Raw genomic sequence first — 17,761 nt, 5'->3', positions numbered from 1 at the left:
TCTAAGTTTTCATGAATTCTTAAAAATCATGCCAAAGTTTCAAAGTCTTATAGAGATCAAGCTTATCAGAGATATCCTCGAAATAGTTGCAATTTGTGAACAACGCAAAGCAACGAGGACCCTTGGTCAAGTGCAGAGACTGTCGGCCCATGGTAACGCACACTACCACAAATTAGCAAAACCAAAGGTCAAATTAAGAAACGGCGGTAGTTTCTGATATGTGATTAGCGACAGGTTGCTAATTGCATTTCACCGGGCAAACCCCTCAAAGAAGGAAAATCCCCGAGTGACCCAGACCCGAAAAGTTATAAAACATAACGGATATAGCGCCAATTCTAATAGAGGCAGGGTCCCACAAAACCAACAGGATATCGGAAGGGCTTCGAGGTGGTAAGTGGTTTCAACTGAGTCCTGCCCGATGCCACACAAGGAGTGACATGCATCTAGCGGAAGAGAGAGACAAGCACTCACATTAGATGGGTAAAGGCATGTTACTTATCCGCCCGATATGAACGATGACTGGTCGATCTAGAGGCTCCAAAACGACGGCGGAGACGCAATCCGATAGATGACCAGATTCAACGGGGTAAACAAGTAGAGTTGTATAAGATTATAAGTCCAACGTGGATGATGCATTAGCAGAAGATCTTGTTCGCGAGCATTCTTGGAGTTAACAGTAAAAAAGGTCATTTCAAAGACGTCCAAGAGAACTAACACTCAGTTCGTTATGGAATAGGTGGCCACCTCCCTGTGAGGCATTATACAATAATGATTACGCTGAACATAGGGATTCAGACGGACAGATGTAGGGAAACCAGAAAGCCGAGAAGCGGAAACGAACAGTCAGAAAGCAGATTGGCTTTAAATCCATGAACTAACAGAGAGAGAAGCAAGCAAGTTAAGAGAGTTAGTTAGACGTAGAAAGCTAAGAGCAAAAACAAGGAGCCGAGCTGACCTACAGAAGCAAAGGCAGCATCGAGCTAGATAGAGCCAGAGAGAGTCAGAGAGTCTATGTACTACTGTGACCAATATAGGTCGAGTTTCAGTAAGTAGAGTCTGTGCATTCCAAAGACTTGGGGGATCTAAGTACAGTCTTGCTGATTCCTATCTGCTGTGTGAGACTCAAATTGAGCTCACTATTGTAACAACTCTGCTTTTGAAAACATAATAAAGAGGCCACCACTGAAGGCTGGACCGGGAGACATAGCCCAGGAGTATTGGGTGAACTACTTATTAAACTTGTTGTGTTTACATGTTTGCCTGTTATGTTTCTCTAACTGCTTCAGTGTCTATGTATTTCACAATCTTATCGATCTGTTGCATAAAATAACATAGGCACATCCATGCACATGAGTCTGTAATACCTTAATTGTTTGTCTAAGATCAATTTCGAATCATTCCTAAACTCCAACCATAAATCGAAGTTTAGTAAACTTCACCTCTGTGAGAGCCTTTGTAAAAATGTCTACAACTTGATCATCGATTGAACAATATTTCACTTCAAGAACATGGTCATTAATGAGCTTTCTGATGAAGTGCATGTGTAGTTCAATGTGTTTTCTGTGATGATGTTGGATTGGATCTTTGCATAGTTGAATGACACTCTAATTATCACACCAAAGGGTAGTCAGATGTTGCTGCCGAAAGCCAAGATATGATAGGACCTGATGAAGCCACAAGGCTTCCTTACTAGCTTCTATGGCGCCACGATACTCTGCTTCTACTGAAGAAAGAGAAATGGCACTTTGTTTCTTGCAAGCCCATGTAATAGGTCCAGAACCAAGAGTGTAAACATAACTTGCAATAGACTTCCGATCATCAGGGTCACCAGCCCAATCGGAATTAGTGAAACCAACCAATATATGAGAATCTTATGCACTGTAACGAATCCCAAACTGAACTGTACCTCGAACATAACGAACTATTCTTTTAGATGCTTTCTAATGACTTTCATGTGGGTTTTGCATAAACCGGGCAATAAGGCCAACAACAAAGGAAAGGTCAAGATGAGTATGGGTCAGATAAAAAAGTTTTCCTACAAATTGATGGTATAAGGTAGCATCAACTTCAGGGGAATTACAAGTGATTGAAAGTTTGACTCTTGACTGAAAGGGAGAAGGGGTTGGCTTACAGTCTTCCATGTGAAAGTGGCATAGAAGATCACAGGCATACTTCGACTGGGAAAGGGAAATACCTTCCTTGGATTGCAAGACTTGAAGACCAAGAAAATAATGCAAGTGTCCTAAGTCTGTCATTTCAAACTTCTTTTTAAGACTAGACTTCACATGGTTTATAAGGTTGGGATCACTACTAGTAAGGATAAGATCATCAACATAAAGAACAAGAATGATAAGAGACTTGCCCACTTTCTTGGTGTAGACAGTATTGTCAGATGACACCTAGAAAAACCAGTATCTAAAAGAAAGTTATCCATTTTGGCATACCAAGCCTGAGGAGCTTGCTTGAGACCATAAAGGGATTTCTTAAGCCGACATACAAGGCTAGAGTCTGTTTGTATAAAGCCAGGAGGTTGTTCCATATAGATTTCTTCATGCAAGTCCCCATGCAAGAAGGCAGATTTAACATCTATCTGATAGACTTCCCATTGGAAAGAGGCAGGAAGGGAAAGAACAAAGAGGATAGAGTTCATTTTGGCAACAGGGGAGAAGGTTTCAGTATAGTCAATGCCTTCAACTTATAAAAATCCCTTAGCAGCAAGACGAGCTTTATGTTTATCAACTTTTCCATCTGGTCCAAACTTGGTTCTGTAAACCCATTTACATCTAACAAGTTTTCTTCCCTTTGGAAAAGGAACAAGATCCCATGTATCATTTGCCAATAATGAACGATATTCTTCATTCATAGCGATGTCCAGATCTGGATGGCCTGATGCTTCTACAAAGGTGTCAGGATCATGATTGCTGAAGCTTGAGCCAATAAAGAAGAGGATCTATCAAACTGAGAACGTGTACGTTGTTGATCTATAGGATCACCTACAAGAGAACCTACTGCATCCGAGTAGCACAGACCCGTTTTGGAAGCTGAGGAGCTGAAGGAGGATCCGGAGAAGGTGGGGGATGATTTTCATCCTCGTTGTCATCATCTGAAGAAGAAATGTTTTAAGAAGTAGAAGGCATAGATAGAGGTGGCACATCCGCCGAACTAGGCTCGTGGGCCGATATATTTTTAGCAAACTTTACATCTCTTCTAATGATAACATTTTTGGACTTAAGTGGAATAAGTCTATATCCTTTGACATCTTCAGAATATCCAATAAAAATACAATTTCCACTCTTAGGTTCTAAGGCTTTATGTTTCTCATCTGGAATATGGGCCCATGTTTCACTTCCAAAAATACAAAAGTGACTTACATCTTGTTTAATTGAGCTCCATGCTTCTTTTGGAGTGATATTCTTTAAAACCTTAGTAGGAGTGCGATTTACTATGTAATTTGCACAGTTAATTGCTTCTGCCCAGAAATTAAGAACAAGTCCTTTAGATTGAAGCATACAATTAGCCATTTCCTTTAAGGTGTGATTCTTCCTTTCAACTACACCATTTTGTTGTGGAGTATATGGAACAGTATGTTGCATTGGAATTCCATTCTCAGTGCAAAATTTGATGAATTTGTTGTTAACATATATTTCGCCATTATCGGATCTTAGCTTAAGAATTTGATGTCCAGATTGTTTTCAACAAAGGCCTAAAGGCCAAGAACACGTTAAATACTTCACTCTTGAGTTTTATGAAGTATACCCAAGTGCGTCTGGAGAAATCATCAATGAAAGTTAAGAAATACTTGTAGCCAGATAATGAAACAACTAGAAGTGGACCACATAAATCACTATGCACAAGATGTAAAGGGGTTGAGGCATGCCAAGAGGCACGTTTTTCAAAACTATCCCAATGATGTTTTCCAAGTACACATCTGAAACAAATACCACCTCTGCAAGATACCATAGGAAGACCTGTCACCATTTTTCTTTACATAGATTTTGAAGGGAGCGATATTTCAAGTGACCAAATCGCTCATGCCAAAGTTTGCTCACTTCATCATTATGAGCAACAAATACCGAGGGAAGAGTTGATGACCCAAAGTTGTTAAACTTATACAACCTTGTAGAATCATCAACAATGTCAGTAGCTAAAATTTGTCTAGGATCTCTTGGGTCCTTCATTACAACATCATGAGGTGAAAATTCAACGAATTTACCTTCACCTAAATGAGTTATCTGATATACAGATAGAAGGTTGCAGGATAAGGTTGGAACACATAATACATTGTTAAATTGACCATTGTCTAGTTTAATAGTTCCAGTCCCTACAACACTAAGAGATCTATCATCACCAACATATATATCTTTGGTGTTACAATCATTTAAAGAAGAAAACATGGCTTTGCTTTTGGCCATGTGATAAGACGCTCTAGAATCAATGAGCCACTCATGAGAATGAGAAGAAGAAGATACATTTAGTGCATAACCAGATCGATATGCTTGACAAACACATGCAGAAAGTGTTATTCCTGAAGATGAAGTTGAAGTTGAGGACTGCTCCAAGTGGATGTTATGCTTCTTCATTATTACTTCCAAGGATTCCATCTTCTTAAAGCATTTGGATTCAAAGTGGCCATCTCGATTACAAAAGTTGCAATGTCTATCAGTCTTCTTCCCTTTGGTTTTATTTTCCTTATCATTTCGTTGAATTGATTTTTCATTTTGAGAATGAAATTGCTTAGGACCCTTGTTTGGTTTAGGACCATTCTTTTTAGGATATTGCTTCTTAGGATTCTTTGAATTTGATTGTTGTTGGGCAGCTAAGGCTTTCTTAGAAGAGTTTCCAAGATTAAGAAGACCAAGATATAAGATTTTTTATTGTTCTCTGATTGAAGAATCACAAAAGGCATCAAAGGAGTGGGACTTGTAGTCTTGACCTTTAGAAATAAAGGCTTCTCTAGTAAAATGGAAGGTCAAAACAAACATAGAGTAGGCTGGTCCCAACTTAGTAAGAATGGAATAGATAAGGCTACCATCTTCTTTCTTAACCTTAACATCTTCCAAAAGAATTCTAAGGGTCTTGAGCTTTGAAAAAAAATCTTCAATGGAAGAAAAATTATTGGGGTCCAACGTAAGCAACTCATTTTCGAGCTGATGGGCTATAATTTCATTTTTAATTCCAAAAGCTTTAGTGAGTTGTTTCATTGCTTCATTAGGGGTATCAAGTTATGCGATATGGAATCTAAGGTATGGAGAAATAGACATCCCTATCAACCCACATGCTTGATCTTGCCTATTTTCCCATTTGGCTACCTTATCTTCATCTTTAGGTTTAGTTTCTTGGCGTGAGGCTATTCTATAAAGACCTTTACTTCTAAGTAAATCCACAATGTAGGACCACCATTGGAAGTAGTTGGTGCTGTCAAGAATAACTTAGCATAAAATTTTCATTTTAACAGAAACTAAAGCTATAGATACTGAAACTAAGTGTTTCAATGGAAAGATCTCGGAAAAATAGGCCGATTAAAAAAAACGGCTTCTGGATGAAGAAGTTATGGCTTTTTGAAGAAAATTTGTTGAAGATTCCGATGAAGTGCATGAATGTGTGTAAGTGAATGATAATGTTATATTTAAACCCCCCCAACACCCCCCCCGCCCCTCCTTCCAGTCTTAGCTCACTTTTTAAAAAAACTATGTGACCCACTTTTATAAATAAGTGAACATCACTTTTACAATGGTACTTTATGAGCTACCCACTAAATTGTAATTTAAATAAAAGATAAAGAGACTTTAGAATTATAAGTGACTCACTTTTTATAATGGGTGAGAACACTTTTACATAAAGTAACTTTAAAATATAAGTTACATGTGCTTTTTGAAAAAATAACTCAACAAAAACAAAGACTTGAACTCAAGATCTATATTCTCATAAAGTAACTTTGGACCAAGTGAGCTAGTTTAAAAGGTTAGTAACTTTTTGGAAAAGAGGAAGGTTTTTTTTTTTTAGTTACTGAAGCTTTGGGGTGCGTGCTTACTTGAAAAATCCCTTTCATCCTACAAAACAAAAAACCACATAACTCAACACGGACATACAGAAAAACCAAAACTTACGGCTTGAAGTTAGGTTTCGTCGGAAACTAAATATTTTCATCAATGTTTCTGATTTCCTGAGATCGCACTAAGGCGCACAGAAAAGAGCATACACATGAGAAAAATCCTTCCTTTCTGTTTCTGATTTGCCCAGATCGCATAGAGTTGCGGAGCAAAGATCATACACAGAAATTAAAGGTATAGATCCGGTAATAAAAAATAGAGAGATAAATAAATTGAAATAAACAGAGAGATAAATAGCTAAAACTGCAAATAAAGATTGTATACCTCTAGATCTTAAAAATGGCATAGCTAGGGCTACCGGAAACCTTTTCGTGTGAAACGAAAGGGGTTCCTCACTAGAAGAGATGCTCCTAACACAATAGAGCTGTCCTCTTGGCCCGAAAGCAGACAGAAACAATAGATCTAGGAAACGAAAGTCGAATGCATTTGTACTGGCTTCCGATTTGGATCACCAACGGATGCGACCCTCAAATAGCTCTGATACCATGTAGGAATTTACAGGGTAAGTTCCTCAAATAGTACACCAAAGGACACCGCTCACAAACAGATCACAGATCAATACACTAGTATTCTTGACATGGTTGAAACCCTCAAAAAGGGAAACAGTCCACAGCGTAAGCCAACACGACCACTTCAGGCAATTTATTAATAAAAGAAAGAAAATTTACATAAGCTTCTCTCATGAACAGTCACCCTACAAATAACCCTTCATGCTCTTTGAATAGATATCATGGACCAATCAGGTGTTAAGCCATGGATCAAGTGTTTGTAATACCGAGGAGAGAAGGAACTGTCAGATCACTTCATGTCTAGAACATATTATGACCGTCGGATTGTAAGTTACAAATGTACATAGTAAAGAAACACACTTTACCTAACTCTACGCTAGACCAAGTTATACTTAACTAGTTCCTATGTGTCAGAATATCCTAACATTTCCACTCGATCGATGTATGTCGTAATTTAGTGGGCATGTTTCAACTTGTATTATAAAGGTGTTCAAATGTTCTTTGTAATGGATAATACGTGACATATGGCAGATGCAATAGCACGGGTTGGACCTTTCCCCTTTCCCTTTGCATAACCTTCAAAGGTTCTTGCAAACCCATCAATGAGCCTCGGGTGAGACCTTACCTGCTTGTGTGTGTTTAAAATGTTGATGTCTGAGGGGGTTTTGTTGGCTTAACTTTGAACCTTGGGTCACTCCTGTACACCAGCAAACATGTGGTCCAAAGGACTACCATGTGTATACCACGTGTCTATAGTATGGATGCTAATGTAGTACTAGGAAGGGAAAATATCATATGGGAATGAACTTATCTCTAAAACTTAGATTTGGATGAAATTTATATTGTTGGAAAGCTTTTTACAAGCTAAAGATGATGGTTATCTCATAAATGATATTTAATGTGTTTGAAAGAAGAGAAATTTTGATAACCCCACTTCCATAAAGTAACCTCAGAGGTTTTCTTAAAAATGCCTAGAGGGGGTTGGTGTTGTTACAACACTTTCAACTATACAAATATAATACATGGAAAGCACTCATACAAGCAACGAAGTAATTTGTTGTAAATATTGTTTAGGTATTTGGTTCGTACAACAAGTTGTAAGGATAGAGTGACAGCCATAGTGCAATCTTCTTCATGAAGAACACAACTTATAATTCTAACACGAAGCATATTGATTTTCAATATCACTTTATGAGATGCATCATTAAAGGAAAGAAGGTGTTTTTGGTGAAGGTGGACACCTTAAAGGATGTCATAGATTCACAAATGGAGTGTAAAAGAACTCAAAAGTTATCTTGGTGTAGAGAAACAAAGGGCATTGGTGTTTTAAATTTTTTATCATGTACTCATATGACCCCTTGGATGCAAATAAAACAAGAAGTTGGAGAATGTTGTGCATGTGTTATATTCATTGTAAAATTAGCTCCATGTGCTATCGATATGTGCCTAACATAGTGGGGGGTAGGAATTATAAGAGGGGTAGATCCCTTGAAAAAAATTCAAAATTCTATGTTAGACAACTAATCCTCAGGATTAAGTTTGGGTTAGTTTGTGTTATGGTGAGTGCTTATTAGAGTCCAAGGAGACCTAGAAACTAAATAAACAATTTCTTTATGTATTTATATGTACATTGTGTACATCATTCTTTGAGATCGATTTTTAATATAAAATTGAATTTGGTTTCCAATTTGATTGTCTTACATTGGTATCAAAGCGGGTTGTACATCAGCCCTGTTGATTGAATTGTGCCACTAGTTTTGTGGCCTTCCAGAGCATATATGTATGTCTGAGTGTTTTTTTATGCAGAAATTGTGTGTATCGCTACATCTCTCCAAAGACCTGACAGAGAATGAGTGTGGTGTGTATTTTCCAACCTTTCCTAATTGGAGACTAGAGATATTCAGATTGAGTTGAACCATCAGACTAATATTTCTGCACTATAAGTGTCATTGTGGTGATATTTTTGCACTTAGCATGGGTCGTTGAAGAGTTTTTCAAGCATGAACCTGAGAACAGTAACAACACAGCTAAAAACCCCAACAAACCAGATGAATTAGGCACTTCTAGGTATAGGCAGAGACAAATCTATATCGATTTCAATGCAATTGAACTGTAGAATATACCATAATGAAGTAGAGATTTCAATGTAATTGATATGTGGAATAGAGATCTAATTCTTAAATTAAAGGGCATTTATTTGACTTATTTTTTTATGAGTGAATAGCTTTAAAACCCTTTGCTTGACCATTGTTACCATGAGAATTTGTTAGAATCTAGAATAAGAGGAAATTACATGCCTGTGTGAGGAGGAGATCTTGCAGCAGAATCAAGACCTGTATGAGATCACTGCTCTAGAAATTTTGTTTACAGTTTTGTCTCAAAAGAGATTCTAATTTATCTAGCAAGTCTTATACGAATGGGTTAGCAATGTGGTTGTACATATCTTCTGAACTGCTCTTGGGCAAGGATACTTTCTCTCTGTTGACATGTGGAAAGTCGGATGCATATTTGGTGGAGCTTTGTAGTTTGTAAGCACGATTAAGGATTCACTCTTGAATTTGACTGGGTTAGGGGTTATGTCGAGGAAGGAGATGTTGGCACTAGTGACTTCTATAGTAAACAAGCGTGCTATAGAAGGAGATGGGCGGTTGCTGAGTTTGGATGATGTTCAAGTCATTGATGCTAATTGTTGAGACTCAAAACTGGAAATTGTTGTGTGAATGGTAGCTAGACAAAGATTCTAAGGTTGAGTCAATTCACATTTGAATGACCTTCACAAATTCTATGATGACTTTGTTGAAGGTACCATGCGTTGGATCTGTTCTGCATGAAGTTTGTTTGGTGAAAATTGAATCAAACATATCAATGTAAAACATAACTTCGATTGTTGAGAAATCTTAATCAATGCCATCTTTGTGGTTTATTGCATTGATGAGCTCATGGAATATTACGGTCATGTTACAATGATCAAAATAAAAACATTTGAGGATTTTTTACAATACATGCTGACAAAGTTGAGGAGAGTCGCCTGCAATGTGAGTGATTTGTGGTTGGTCATTTGTTTCCAAGAGAGCCTCGACCTATCCTCCTCCTTCAACGTTGTAACTCAACCCTCTGTACTAAATGAGCCAATATAAAAACTTCATGCTCGAATTTGAAAGCATTGTTTTAATTCTGTGTTCATAATGTATACATGTTGAATTGCAAAGAAGGTGTTGACTATGATACCATTTTGAGCTTTTGGCAAAACATAATGAAATAACTATTGTTGTCAGGAGATGGAACCTAGTGAACCCGATGTGAAATAAATTAACGACTTGCAGACCCCAAAGCCTGGTGGATTAACAAAAGCATGTTAAAAGGGTGCATTTTTTTCTCAACATCACTTGTGCTGGGATCGTTGTTAGCTGGAGATCACTAGTATAGTTGAACAAAGTGCTTGATTACCATTGAAGTAACTAAAACATCTGACGTGGGGATAAGTGAATTCGTTGTTAAGGTAATGTTTAAATTATTCTTTGATATGTTATAAAGATGTGAAATTATTTTTCCAACATGTTTATGAGATAGAAGCATTTTCCACATAGTGGCTTGTGTGTGGTGAAGCTGTATCTAGATGGCACAGTGTTTGGATTTCTGGATTTTGTTTGAGAACGTGATGTCCCTACATAAAACCAAGGAAAACATCATCAGATTGTTAAAGGTCGTGTGAACAAGTGTGTTGCAAAGATAAGATTTCATGTTTTTTTTTAATTTCTCAAGGTCTGAAAGATTCATTCCCACAATGGATTATTTGTGAATTAGATGGATGAAAATCTTATGAACAAATAGGGGAGTTTGCATATTTTAGAAATTTTTGACTATTTTGGAATAGGGTTGGAGTGTATATCAATTGACCTTAATATATAATACTATAGGTGTCAGTTCTGTGACTGTAAGAGGACACTCTAATATCATGGAGATTGCAAGTGATTTAAAGTGTTTTAAGCAATGATATGTTAGGGGTTGATGAGAATTAAAGAATATTTTCTTAACTTGGTACAAGGATTATTTTCACGTTGAAGGTTTACCATTTCTCTGAAAATTTATTCATCCTCCTTGTCAAATTTGCTTTGTAAAAAATGTACATTTTCGGTTGAACCTGACACCTGATATTGACTAAAATGGCTCAAATTAAAAATATATTAGAAATATTAGACAATCACATTAGTTCTATTGTTGATGAAACTGTAAATATAAACAAATTTAGTCTTGATGATATTAGAGTTTGTTTACATGATGCATTGGAGACAGTTGAATTTCTCCAAATTGAGTTTCAAGTACATCGAGACGGTCTTAACTCCAAACAACAATTGAAGAGTAATGAAGTCATTTCAAGGGAAAATTTGGATGCAGTTAAAACTCCCTATGTAAAACCTGTTATAATACCTTGGGAAGAAATTACACATAAAAAAATAGAACTGGCATTGGATATGATAAAGATATTTCTTTTTATGTCCTTGATTTTTATAAACCTGTACAATTTCTTTGTGTTAGATTTCTAGATGGTGTTGTTTCAAAATAAATTGATCGATGTCAACAGTATAATAGAGTTGGACATGTGAAAGATCAGTGCTTTCATATTCACCGATGTGAGCATTGTGGAAAGCGCAATCACCATTCAAACAAATGTTCCATAAAGAAGACTACTGCAAGAGAAAAACTAAATTTTGGATGGATTGCTTCCTAGGATTGGTCGAAAACAACCAAGAGGATTTACAAGTCATACCGCAAGATATGTTCAAGAGTGTTGATCAGCATTGCAGTGATGAATAATACTTCTCACCCTGTATCCGACAAGGTGGGAATTGTTGAGGGTTTACTACAATTTCGAAGATTGGTCAATTGAGCCTGAGCTAGAGATCAACAAGTGAGCTTAAGCCACAACCTGTACCAATTAGAGCCAAAGTTGTAGCGAGAGAGACTTTAGGTTTTTTGTTGAATGAGTTGTTTGCGAATGATCACTTCCATATTCATAATTGTTCGAGGAACTACATTGATGCTTCTAGAGTTGACATTTTTTATTGGTCTGGGAATTGTTGTGAAGGTTCTAGATGTGGGTATCGTTTGTGGTTTTCTCTTAAAACTATTATCTTCAATTCGTGGTTATCCTTGAAAAACATTTATGAGAGACATTCAACTCTTACTGAGATGCCTTTTTTAATTTTGAGCTCTCATTCTTGGAATTTGATACATCCCTTTGGATAAGGGGAGGAATGTTAAACAACTAATCCTCAAGATTAAGGTTGGGTTAGTTTGTGTAATGGTGAGTGGTTATTAGATTCCAAGGAGATCGAGAAACTGAATCAACGATTTCTTTATGTATTTATATGTACATTGTATACATCATTCTTTGAGATCAATTTTTAATATACAATTGAATTGAGTTTCCAATTTGATTGTCTTACAGTTGTGTCTTCTTTTTGCAATTTTCAGCACACAATTTTTTCTTTTGGTGGCTTTTATTGTGCATGGTGGTTCAACCCATGGTTTTGTAATTCTGGTTAAGAAACTACGATTGTATCCTAACATAAGATTAATGGCTTTGGAGTTTATGGATGATGTGGGATATACAGATTATACTTGTAACATTTTAAATAAATAATATAGTTAAAAAAACTTTTTGGTTTTCCTAGTTTGGGTTTTAGGTAAAATCTCAATGTTGAATATGTGTATGTGTGTGTCATTGCTTATTTTTTATTTTTATTAAGAATATGTTTGCAAAAATTAGCTATACAAGGTTAAAACTAAAAAATCTCTAAAAAACACTACATTCAGTTAATTAGCTTCTCTTGTTCTCTAATAAGCCTCTCATTATCAATTCTAAAACTATGGAGTTCAACATTCAAAATGCTCATTTTCTTTTCCAAATATGTCGGGGTTTATATAACCCTCCTATCATTTGAATTCTCATCTATAATATGTGAATTCTCCTCAATATATTGTTGTACCATTTTTTAATGTATCTTCTCTTCACTAGATATTCATAAACAACATTTATACAAACATCCATCCTTAATAATTCTTACTTTGGGCCTACCTCAACCCATGGTGAGGATTCTACTCCAATTGTAATTCACAGTAAAATCCATATTATAATGCCATATATATAAAATATTATGTTGTGAAAACCATAACTAATTATTAAGTCTTTGCTTTAATCCATACATGTTTACCATGGACTCTGCTCCAACTGTAATTCACAGTAAAATTTCCCTTTTATAATACCATATATTTTATATATATGTTGCGAAAACCATAACTAATTATTAAGTCTTTGCTTTAATCCATACAAGTTTACCATTTTATTCATTATGATGATTTTTAATATAATCATCTTAGCCTACTCATGTAGTAATGGGTTATAAATCTACCATTCTCAATTATTGCAACAATCATGGTTTATGTGTAAAATTTTCATATAAGGAACAATCAAGTGAAGGTTTGTTCCCTTTTTTGTATTAACTACAATTTTATTTGACAATTTTACTTTACTTAACTCATATGACCACAGTATGACAATTTTACAAAATTTAATTTACTTAACCCATTTAGACATGGTGTTGTAATCAATGGCTCTGTACCACTCTATATCAACTATCTATTCCTTTAAAACCTAAATAAAGATATGGGGTACCAAACTTTGATTTTTCAAATTCAACTCAACTATATTATGAGATGGTCATCATCCCCTTCTCATGGAGAGCTTTCCAAGAATAAACTTGATCAAAATCTAAGCTTGGATCACCAAGATGTGGTCATTTGACTATTTCACCCCTGTGTCATGTTAACTTTAATGTGCAACTACCACATTGAAAATGACATATCACCATAGTTCCAGATATGAACATAGTAATGGTATCCAAAACTAGCCTGCATTGTCCATTGGCCAGTAATTAATTAACCTACTTTTAATTAATTTGATGTTTAATTAATGAGTTTATGTATTTATAGTCATGTGATTATATTAATATAATATTGATATAAGTACATGTAATTATCACACCATTATTAAATTAAATTAAAAATTTACCCAAGTCCACAATTCAAAATGAAGGTTTCATGGGCCATTGGTGAAATACTAAATTTACTAGAAAGATTTAAAACATTTCCTTAATGGATTCAAACTTCAATCTTTTCTATGACTGCAAACCTTTCATTGATGATAATGGATTAAATTCCTCAAATTTTCACTAACAAATACCTCAATCTTTTCACCTATTGTTCATGGAATAAATACCTCAAGATTTCAAATATACCTCAAAATTTTCACCAACCTCCAATGGAGGGAATACCTCAAAACTTTCACCAACTGCCAATGCAAGAAATACTTCAAAATTTGCACCTACTATTGGTGGAGGAATACCTCAAACTTTTCACTTACCATCAAGAAATACTTCAAAATTTGCGCCTACTATTGGTGGAGGAATACATCAAACTTTTCACTTACCATCGGTGGAGGAAACACCTCAAACGAAATAAATACCTCAAAATTTTAGCTAACTACCGTTGGAGTAAATACTTCAAAATTTTTCACCAACCACCAATGGAGGGAATACCTCAAAATTTTCACCAACTGCCAATGCAAGAAATACCTCAAAATTTTCACCAACTGCCGATGCAAGAAATACCTCTAACTTTTCACTGAATAGAGTAAATACCTCAAAATTTTCACCTACTATCGATGGAGGAAATACCTCAAACTTTTCACTTACCATCGCTGGAGGAAACACCTCAAATTTTTCACTAACTACCATTGAAATAAATACCTCAAACTTTTCATTGATAATTCATGGAGTAAATATCTCAAATTTTTTACTAACTACCATTGGAGTAAATACCTCAATTTTTTCATTAACTACCATTAAAGTAAATACCTCAAACTTTTCACTGATAGTTGATGAAATAAATACCTTAATTTTTTCACTAACGGTCAATGGAGTAAATACCTCAAACTTTTCGCTGATTTTTTATAGAATAAAGATCTAGAACTTTGGAATAAACATCTCAAACTTTTCACCACTTCTGATGCAGTAAATGCCTCAAACTTTTTAAGAAATTGGGTGGGGTAAACTTCCAAACTAAAATTCCGGATTTGACTCTTAGAAGGTTCGTCAAATCATTATGGATGGTATTATGAATGTATGTTAAAATTTTAATATTTATGATGTAGGAAAAATTCATGAATGTAAGTAAATTATATGCATATTTTTTTTAGTGTATTTCATGCATTAAGGAAAAAATTACTCAAATGGATTATTACCATAATTTGTCATATTCACTTATGTAAATAAGATTTCTTACTAATATTATAAATACTAAAATTTATGAAAATCTTGCTCACTATACATATAAACCTATATAGTTGAAGTTTTAAATTTATTTATGGGGAATAACAAAATTTCAAACACTCATGTAAATAAACATATCTACCAAGAGTTACTACCCACCATAATATCTATGTAGTTGAAGTTCTAAATTTATTTATGGGGAATAACAAAATTTCAAACACTCATGTAAATAAACATATTTACCAAGAGTTACTACCCACCATAATATATGCATTTCTTTGCACAAATTTAAATAGAAATGAATAAAGTTTATGCAAACTTTCACAAAAATTTAAGTAAGAGGATTATGTAATTACTTTATGCACTTCACATAAAATCACTAGAAACTAACTCTTGTCAACTCATATATATATATATATATATATATATATATATATATATAGTAATTCTTAGCAGGTACATCTATTTTCCATTATATATATAAGGAAAATTTACACCACACAGTTTTACCCAATGGCCTCAACTCACCCCAAGGGGAAACCGAATATGTTGGCCATTGGTTGGCATTATACACCATCCAAAAACATAACTTCTTTAGTCTTTCTAGCAAGGCTAGGTAAGTTTCAGTCTCGTGACCACAAACTGTATAACTATGACAACTGACATAAACATCTCGAAATTTAAAGGCTATCCGCATAAACAAAAACTGAGTATAGGAAGACTAATCTTTCTTGACATTTTGCTCCTCAAAGCCTAAGGCTACTGGGGCAAGATCATCAGCGGTTGCTTCTGGCATTGCAAAGAGCTCAATAATCCAAGGGATATGACGTTCAATCCGGTCCATCCTAATGCCCTGTTCGTGCAGCTGAAACAAGAGCTTATCCATGTCTTTTTTGTAATTAGGAAGGCCTTACATTGTAACTGCCATCCCCACATAAATTTTCTCCAGTGCTTTTCCTAGCAGAGTTTCCATCAGGAAATATAGGTACAGGGTGTACTTGAATTGTGTAATTCACCCGCTGGTAGTTCGTGGGTCAGGCACCATTGATCTCCAGACTTCTATTTCATTGTCTGGTTCCAGTTCATTCTTTACTTGGTCTTCCCAATCGTCGATTAGCTTTCGAATGCCCTCATCGATTTCCTCATTGTATGTCACGGTTGCCTCAGCTATGAAATGCTCGGCGGGCTTACAACCCCTGCGCCCTTCTCCCCTGCTTGATCGCTTGGTTACCCCGAGTTCCGAGCCGTCGTATCTGCAACCTTGACCATGTCTAGCTGGAGCCATACCCTGTCGAATTGTAACCTGTATACACTCCCACATTGTTAGATGCACTAAATCGATCATTTCAACATAGCATAACTGCATTAACCATTCTTTACTATCATTCCTCGTTTGAGACAGGAAAAGGTATCCCTATGCCCATAGGTGGTCAATGGATGCGGGATGGGAGCAGGGTTCCCTTTGTTTATTTCATGCCTCTCGCCATTACCACTATTCAGAAATTGGTCACCCCCTTGCATCCATAACCTGGCTTTCAGCCCCATCTCGAGCCAAGTGTTTCTAATGCTATCATGCTCGCAAACCCTTGCCTTTGTCGGCGATGTCCTGGCCACTTTCTGCTCGCCTCTCTGCCTCTCAGGCTAGCCAGGGTCCTTGCCTACTCCCTTATGGTTATGCATTTCCATTTGCTCGGGTTCGCTCAGCCCATTTCCCGCCCTGTTTGTGTCCCATCCCCCTGCCTGCAACACTCCCTTACCACTCTCAACTATGCACAATCACCCGAGCAAGGCTTGCCCATTAATCCCTATGCGCTCAGGCTGGTCATTCGGGTTAGGTTGGGTTTCTACGCTCTTTTCGGTATCCATCATCCCATAGCCCCTTCCTTTGCATGAAAGAAAAATTAATGTAGCGTAGAGTTGAGCCAAAGCTCCCCCTTACCTTCCCTGTTTCCTCCCTAGCTGGGTTAAGCCTCGTTGGGGTGGCCTCATGGCTCTCCCTCCTCCCCAACATATCTCCCACCACCTCATGGAATTTCCCCCAAAACCCATCCAGAACTTATGAATTGAACAAGGCCAGGACCAGTCTACATACCCGAGAGTCGACGCTTGCCCGCAAACTTGTTTTCTTCGCCTCCCTCCTGCTCTGCAGCTCCTGCCTTCACTGCTATACCATTCACCTCAACTGCACGTCGAATAACACTTCTGACTTTGCCACCTTCCCTTAAGTCCCCCTCTGCCACCTTGCCAGCCCACCTCCCATGCATTCAAGGCAGAGGACACCGCACTCCCTGCCTTGAGCATGTGGGGTGCAGCTGCAATGAATTTCATTTTACCATCCATGTTAACTCAGGCTTGGAGCCTCTGACACTGCACTCATCCCGATGGGGAGATCTCATATTACAATATATTATGAATGAAATACATTATAGATGTTTTCATGAATAAATATATATATATATATATATATATATATATATATATATATATATGCCATAATCATATACATAATTTTTATTATCAGCAATTTAACCACTACAAGCTCACTTATACCTCATAATAATCACAATTTTACCAGATTTACCATGCCTCTATTAATCATACTAACCCTTGCTATATAAATAGATACTTGGATTAGGTATTAATATATTTTTTACCTTAACTATATATTTACATTTATATGAATTTTATTCATTACAGGAGAGACACTCTACAACCCAGTAAGAAAAAATAAAAATAAAAATTACCATGAGGAAGAAATGTAATTTGTTCACTACTTGAAAATTTGCACCTACTATCCATGGAGTAAATACCT

Source organism: Pinus tabuliformis, chromosome X, assembly GCF_031772625.1.
Source record: "Pinus tabuliformis cultivar Carrire ecotype Pingquan chromosome X, CPIR1, whole genome shotgun sequence".
NCBI classification, from domain to species: domain Eukaryota; kingdom Viridiplantae; phylum Streptophyta; class Pinopsida; order Pinales; family Pinaceae; genus Pinus; species Pinus tabuliformis.
This window is presented reverse-complemented; position numbering follows the sequence as displayed.